We start from the raw sequence: 8,741 nt of genomic DNA on the forward strand, positions 1-8,741 counted from the left end.
GCCTTTGTAACTCCCTTTGGGCTTTACGAGTGTAAAGTGATGCCCTTTGGGATGAAGAATGCAGCTTGCACCTTCCAGCGACTAATGAATAGGGTCATTTGTGGCTTGGAAGGGGTGGAAATATATATAGATGATTTGGTGGTTCACAGCAACGACTGGCGGACGCATATGGTAAGGTTTAAAAAAGGTTGTTTGAAGCCCTGAGAGCTGCCGGTCTTGTTGTGAACCTTGGTAAATGTGAGTTTGGTAAGGCCAGAGTATGCTATTTGGGCCATGAAGTGGGTTTGGGTTCAGTAGCCCCCAAACAAGCTAATATAGAGGCCATTGTAAATTTGAAGAGGCCGTGCAATGTCAGAGAGGTCCGGAGAGTCCTGGGTATGTTGGGGTATTATCGTAGGTTTGTCCGGAACTTCTCAGACATTGCTCAGCCGCTCACTAAACTATTGGAAAAAGGTCGTAAATTTGAGTGGTCACCTCAGTGTGAAAAATCTTTCATAAAGCTTAGGTTGATGTTGGTGTCCAATCCTATTCTAATGTCTCCTAATTTTCAGAAACCATTTATTATTGCTGTTGACGCTAGTGACGTTGGAATTGGAGGAGTCCTCTTTCAGAGAGATGAGGCTGGAGAAGTTCGTCCCATATCTTATTTTAGTAAGAAACTTTTAGCGGCCGAGAGAAAATACTCTACTATCGAAAAGGAGGCCTTGGCCCTGGTTCGTACGTTACTCCACTTTAAGCCCTATGTAACAAATTTTTCTTATCCCATAGAGATTTGGACCGACCATAATCCCCTAGTCTTCATTGAACGAATGAAGGGTTCCAATCAGAGGATTTTGCGTTGGGCCCTGCAGTTACAGGAGTTCACGCTGGTGATAAAACATACTAAAGGTTCTGATAACCGTATTCCTGATGCTCTCTCTCGGATGTAGTCGTGAGTTTTTTCTCTGCTCCCCTCGCCCTTCTCGTTTTTTTTTTCCTCGGGTTGTATAAAAAACTTTTGTGGTAAGTGTGTGGTACGAGAGGTTGTGTGTATGAGTATTCAGCCTTAGCTTAGTTTGTGTTAGACCTGAACTTCATTAGGACTTTAGTGGTTAGCATTTCTTAGCCTTTGTAGACTCTCCCTCCCAGTTAGATGATAGGAGGGTTTTTAGCATTATGCTTAAGGAACTGTGGGGACAGTCTATTCTGAGGTTCCCGGTTGCCTATTTTGGTAAGTTTACTTTGTGACTATGATTATTATGTATATTATGTTATTATTTTGCTGAGTATCTATTTCCAGAGATTTGGAATAGTTACTTTGTTCTTTTTTTTTTACATGTGTATTGATAACTTTGAAATGTTTTAAGTTAATTCCTTTTCAGCATTTTTGCTTAGGTTTAAAAAAAATGTATTCTATGTGAATAATTTTTTTTGTTTTGGGGGAGGAAGGTATTAAATTAACGTCCTTCTACTTTTCTTCGGGATGTGTGGGTGAGCGCTGGCTCGTGAGGAGGAAAACGTAGGGAGGCAATCGCCAGGTAAAGACAGTATAGCTGTTGTTTCCTTCGAGAGCCTTATACCCCTGTTGTCCTGGCGATCGTGTTCATCACTCGCTATGGACTCCTAGTTCGGCACGACATCCCTGACGTAAGGGTTATTAGAACTGTCAGTGTATGTGCAGTACATATATTATATACATATACATATACATTATCATAGTTTTTACTTGTGTATATTATAAGTTTATTGTTGCCCTTATTGGTGGATAATATTCTATATCTTTAGTTGTATGGCTAGGTAGGTAAATTTAAGGTTTTCCTTGTTTTGATATCTTCCACTTCCTTCAGCCTTTTGTTATTTAGGATAGTTTTGGCCGGCATATATTTGGATCCTCACTGATTTATGAAATATTTGTTCTCCTCTGAATTTCTGTTACGATTTAGATATTTAGCTTTAGGGTGCCTTGTGGCTCGTTGAGGACCTGGTATTTAGTCCTCTTGCTTTAAGCTGTATTGTTGTATGTATTTTACTTGAACCCGCAAGGCTGATTTAAGTTATTTCTGTTTTGTAATAAATACTGTTAAGTTTTTCTGGAGTATTTTGTGCCTGCTTTCCTTGAACATGGGTTGCATTTACTGTCTACGATCCTAGCAAAATAAAGTACCTAAGAACCTGTACTAGAACCCAGAGGTTTGTAACAACCCCTCTGAGACTCTTCCATTTGTTCCTATATGTACCATAAGGAACTGACATTTGGCATTAACTATAGCCATTAAAACTACACTAAAAGTACCTTTATAATTATAGTAGTAAGAACCAGAGTTATATGGCTTTGTAATTTTAACATGTTTTCCATCAATAGCTCCGAGGCAGTGATGAAAGTCCCATTTCCGATCAAACTCTTCAGACACTGACATCCATTCCTCCTCGCTCTCTGGTATCTGTGAATATTAATAGGATACATAAATATCTTCCAAATAATACCCTTAAATGTTAATTTGGTTACAAATTCATTATAGAATGATACTACTAAAGATATCATCAAAGGAACACATACACAATCCGGCCCCTTTTTCTCTCTCTTTCTCTGCAGAATTAACTTTTAGATATTTTTTTTCATCAGTCATCTAAATGCCAATGGAAATGTTGTGAATCCCTGGGGGTTCACGAACCAGGGACGGATCCAGAATTTTTTTTGTGGGAGGGGGGTGGGGGGAGGAAAATCTTCCATTTATATATATATATTTTGTTTTTATTCACAAACAAAATCTCTAAATATATATATATATATATATATATATATTAATATATATATATATATATTATAATATATATATATTATTTTTTTTTTGCTTGAGGGCAGGGGGATCACATCCTCACTGACTGTTTAATTAAGCTTAGTTTGGGTCGGTCTTTAGTACAATCTTTTTTTTGGACCAGTGGGAGGATGCATCCCCAATAACCCCCCCCCCTCCCCCCCCCTGGATCCGTCCCTGTCAGAAACCCGAGAGTGAAAACCCGTGCTTTAGTTAATTTCTTGACACAAGACACATTTGTCTGTAATGTTAAGATTTTATATGATGTTTATCACAATATATAATGTAATAATTGACTTTCAACCATTCCCCGTGTTTTCTAGGTACCAGGGACCTCTGGATGTGACACAAAAATCCACAAAGAAAAGAAAAGTTGCTGCTGAGGGGAAAAAAATAGAATTACTAGAGTTAGCTTGTAAGCACCTTGAAAAGGACGAGGGTGTGGATCCATTAGGACAGAGCTGGGCAGAGGAATTTAAAAAATTAGAAGAAAACCAGCAAATTTACGCTAGAAAAGCTATTAATGATATATTATATGAGGGCCGACTCGGGAGACTCAACATGAACTCTGTGAAAATTAATGAACCACAACTCTTACGATCAGTACAAAAATCAGATCATATGAACACTGTAAGAGTAATCACTCATCCTGTTGTCAAGGAACATAGGTCCATAGAGGATCTATTAAATGATCCACAATTTAGTTAATATGACTGAGTACCAGTAACTGAAATATAAGTAGCCTACATAATGTGAAATTTATTTCTCATACATTCATGTAATTAATTACATACACTAGTGTTTTTATGTATACACCGGTAAACAGTACTGTTATATTTTTGTTTAAACTCTCTCTCTCTCTTTCTCTATTCTCTCTTTCTCTCTCTCTCTCTGATATGCAATGACATTTGCTTACACCTGTGGTAAATATTATTTTAATTTCATAAGCTGCTTCCTACAACTGTAAAAGAGCAAATGATAAAATAAGCATTCATCAATTTGTTTTTTTTACCTTACCTTTATTACATCTTTTAGTGATGACACTATAGCATCACACGTCTCTATCACAATGTTACCAAGACTCTGAGGAGAGATGCAGCACGCAAACTTCAGATCTTCGAAGGAATATCCAGTTGCAAGAAATCGGAGAGTACATAACAATCGTTGACTTGCTGGTATAGCATCTCTGAGTTGTGTTGTCTTTTTCTCAATTATTGGTGAAACCATTGTCAGCAGGTTCATAAATGTGTCGTGGTCCATTCGAATGTAATCTCTATAGTCTTCAGGTGATGATACCAGTAGCTCATTTAACAGGCATTGATGAGACAGTTCACATCTCTTCTTGTACCACTCTTTCATCCACAATCGTCTCTTTTTGTTTTTATCGTCGACTTCTTCGCTGGCAAGCGCCAGCAGAATAGCTATACAAGCTTTCCTTTTGCTCATGCCTCCACGCCTCAATGAAATGTACTGACGTTTGATCATACATATTATCAGTCTATGGCAGTGTATGAACAAACATGTTGGTCATACATATTTGACAGTCTGTAGGGCGGGTAATACAAACGGCCAAGCAGTCATTTTGACTGCCCTGACTACAAGCTTCAACCGTGTCTAGTGACCAAACCTGTATAAGACGCGTAAGGAAAGACATGTTCAGTTCCATGGCAACATACACTTTTTAGTATGCGTTTAGCTTTCCCACTATCAATATGTCTCGTAGGAAGTTGAGAGATGATGAAATATTAGAAGAGTTATTGAAGGATTCAGATTCAGATTCTGTTGAGGAAAGTAAATCTGATGAAGATGAGTACATTGTACAAGAAGAGGAATCAAGTTCTGATGATGAAGTCAGCCAATCTGAGGGTGATGAGGAGTCGGAAGTGATGACATCAAATTTAGGTTAGTATCGTATTTCTCTCTCTCTCTCTCTCTCTCTCTGTTTCATGTCCTTTGTAATATATATATATATATATATATATATATATATATATATATATATATATATATATATATATATATATATATATATCTCATAGGAGCTTTAACCATTATCTATTATTATTGTTTTTGCTTTTATTGTTGTTGTTGTTGTTACTGTTGTTGTTATTATCATTATTATTATCATGTTTTTTTTTTATATTTTGTTGAAATATTAGCCTACTGTGTATTTTTTTCTTCCTGAATTCATTATCCCTCACATTTTACAGAGGAACTCCCTTCTCAAGAAGAGGATTTATCATCAAACACGATTAGAGCTAATTGTGGTACGGTGTGGAAAGTAACATCTCAAGCAGATGAAGATTGTGGAAGATTTTCTCAGCAAAACATACTGAGGGAAACTCCTGGCCCCACTTCTTTTGCAAAACGTCTTGTACAAAAAAGGAGCTACATGAGTGCCTTTTCGATAATTATAGATGATTTTATCATTGAACATATCAGGGAATGCACTGAAGCTCAAGGTAGAATAGTCTTGAAAAACGATAATTACAAAGTATGTCGTGAAGAAATTCTAGCAGTAATTGGAACCATGTCTGCTCGTGGGATATTGGGAAAGAATCAGTCAATTGATCATCTATGGTCAAGAAAATGGGGTCCACCCTTTTTCAGGGATACAATGCCACGCCACAAATTCAAAGAGCTAATGCGGTTTATAAGATTTGACATAAGAACAATAAGGTCAGAACGTTTACGTACAGATAAGTTTGCTTATATTTCTGAAGTGTGGGATAGATTCAATGAGAATTGCAAAGCTGCGTATAAGCCACATGAGAACATCACACTTGACGAACAACTTTTTCCCTCAAAATCAAAATCAAAGTATATGCTAAATGCTTTCCTTTACTTGGGAAAAGATGAATTTCGACCAGCAAATCAGCCCTTATCAACTCATGTTGTGCTAAGACTAATGGAACCATTCACCGGGAAAGGTAGAAATGTCAACTGACAATTTCTTCACATCGCTTCAGTTAGCTGAAATTCCATCTCAAATGAAGTCATGGAAAGGTCAACTGTATGATACACTTTGCTGAAGAATAAGGATACGACCTTGGCAATAAACCAAAGTAAGAAAAACAAGACAGTCTTTATTCTCAGTTCACTTCTTCGCACTGTTTCAATAGGAGATGGACAGAATAAAAAGCCAGAAACTGTTGTGTATTACAATGCAACAAAATTTGGACCAGACGTACTTGACCAAATGGCACGTAATTATTCCACAAGGTGCCCTTCCAGACGTTGGCCTGTTCATGTATTTTACAATATTCTTGATCTTGCAAGTATCAATGCATGGATATTGTATTCAGAGGTCACAGGGGAAAAACTAAGCCGTCATGATTTTAATCTTGGATTAGCAGAGGAATTGGCATATTCGCATAAACTTTGAAAAAATCTAGAGTTGGCAGAAAGTGCCGAAGATTCTGATGAGATTTTGGAAGAGGAGAGTAGAACACCAAATAAGAAACTGAAGCAATGCCAAATCCGCCTGTGCAAAAACAACAAAACCGTGATGACCTGCAAAATATTTGAGAAATATGTGTGTGGTAAATGCACTGCGGTAACTAAACAAAATGTATTTTGTAAACTGTGCAAGAAGTGAGGATATAAATGTTATTCATCACAGACCTAATATTCAAATTCTGTCATATCAAAACAGCAAAAACATTTCCCCAAATCAATATGGATGTTTATTTTACTAGTTGTTTGGCTAATACCAAGAAACACCTGAATTTACAATTTTGAGGACATTTCCCATAATATATAATTTTTATTTGCTTTGAATTTTTATCACTTTTTGCTATTATTGTACATTTTCATTTAGAGGAAGAAATGAAGAACTTTATTTTTTTATGAAAATGTAATCCTATAAAGAAAGCACAATAAAGAAACAAACAAAAAAAATGATTTTTTATTTTCATTCCTATAGTTATCTAGAATGGAAAAACTTTGTAAAACTATATATTTAAGCATAGCCTTAACATGTAATTTCTCCTTTATTTCAATGCAAATGGTATACTAACTGGCATAAAGTAGCAACAGAACTAATAAACTAATTTTATTGGGTATTTAGATAGTTTTCTATAAAAGCAGTCATTTTGGTCGTTAATGGTAGGTACAGGACCTTGGCCTTTCAAGTGTTTAACGAACAACTTCCTAATTTCGTGTTGAGGAGCAACTTCTTAATTTCGTGTTGAGGAGCAACCTCCTAATTTCGTGTTGACAACGCTAGCTGTCATTTCCATTCAAAGACCAAACTCGGGGAGGGAGGATATGGGAAATCAATTCTGACTTTTCCCCTACGTCATAATTTTCCATCGGGTTGTGAATGGACCTCTAATGCGGAGATGAAAGGGGATCATTCATTTCCTTTTCCTGCTTAAAGCTGCGAGTCATTTTCTCCGTGGGCGTTATGTCATTGTCAGCTTCGACGGGGGCTGATGCTGCTGTCATATATATCATAACCTCGGCCTCCGAATGGGTCTAATGTGCGAGTCCTAGACCTGTCATTTGAAATGACACTTTTTGTTTATTGTTTTTTATCTTTTTATATTTGTATGCTGGAATAACGACGTACTTTTACCTCAGACAATAATCACGTCTGATGTTTGTCTTTCTCTGTGCTTTAAGGTTCAAGTTTTGTGTGTGTAATGTTAATTTTGACTTAAATGTAGCGACGATTTCCACAGAAATGTACTGCTAAAACTTTAAATTCTCTCCCTGTCCTTAAAAAATTATAAACCTTATCGTACTAAAAACATCTCATGAATAACAACGTCTGACTTGGCATGAAAAAAACTGTCTTTGGAAGAAAAGTTGGGATATAAAAAGGTCTAATTTATCATATCCTGTTTTTCGAGAGTAAAGCGAACTACTCAATATGAATGAAGCTAAGAAGAAATTCTTGAGATGCATTGTTTGCAATTCACGTGTCAAGTAAAAAAAAATAAGGTTGGAAGATTGGGAAATGTACACACACACACACAATATATATATATTATTATATATATATATATATATATATATATATATATATATATATTGTATTTATATGTATGTGTGTTACAAGAAGATTCCGAAGCCAGGCATTTCACGAACTGCCTTAAATTTCCGGCAGATAGAGAAATGCGAAATACACTTAAGGACATTCGATCCCCTCAGGGGCTAGTACTGAGCACGACGAAATACATTTGACCATCCAGGGGCTAGTACTAAACTGGCGAAACAGCGTACGTATGTGAAGTCAGCTTCGCTGTGTTTAGTACTAGTCCTTGGGTAGATCAAATGTCCATAAAGTGCATTTCGCTATCTGCCTGAAATTTCAGGCAGTTCGCGAAATATCTACATAAACGAGAACCATACGTCATTACAGGTTGTGCAGCTGGCAGCATGAATTTCAGTACACATCACGGCATGCAAAGGAGACATTTGGTTACTCAACTATGTAATATCATTAATGTCCTTCAGTGAACAACAAGTTGTTGGCAACGCTGCCTGTGAAACAGAGTCGCCAAACATGTGAACAGGTGCTAAAATGCAAGTTTACCAAATGACAAAGCAGTCAATTAACAGTATTAGTGCACTGTCGAGTGGCCAGATGTCTCCATCGCTTACAGGGACGGGTACTGACTTTCATGAACCCAACTTTACAATACGATATCAGAAAGCAGAGTTTGCCGTGTGAAGGAAACCGAATCGGTCTAGTACTCGACTTGCTCTCTCGTTTCTGGGCGGCCGTTGAATACAACCAGATGCCAGTTTCCAATTATCACCCCCCCCCCCCAACCCCCCTCCCCCCATCGGAGCAAAAGTTATAAACTAAAATAATTCAATGATTTGGCATGGTTTGGGAGAGCATCTGGTGTTGATTGGAGATGCCTGGCTTACTTCTAAGTTTTACTAAATGTCCTATTTTGTCTCCCCACCGATGAAGTAATTGTTATTATATAA

This window comes from Macrobrachium nipponense, chromosome 22 (assembly GCF_015104395.2).
Source record: "Macrobrachium nipponense isolate FS-2020 chromosome 22, ASM1510439v2, whole genome shotgun sequence".
NCBI classification, from domain to species: Eukaryota; Metazoa; Arthropoda; class Malacostraca; order Decapoda; family Palaemonidae; genus Macrobrachium; species Macrobrachium nipponense.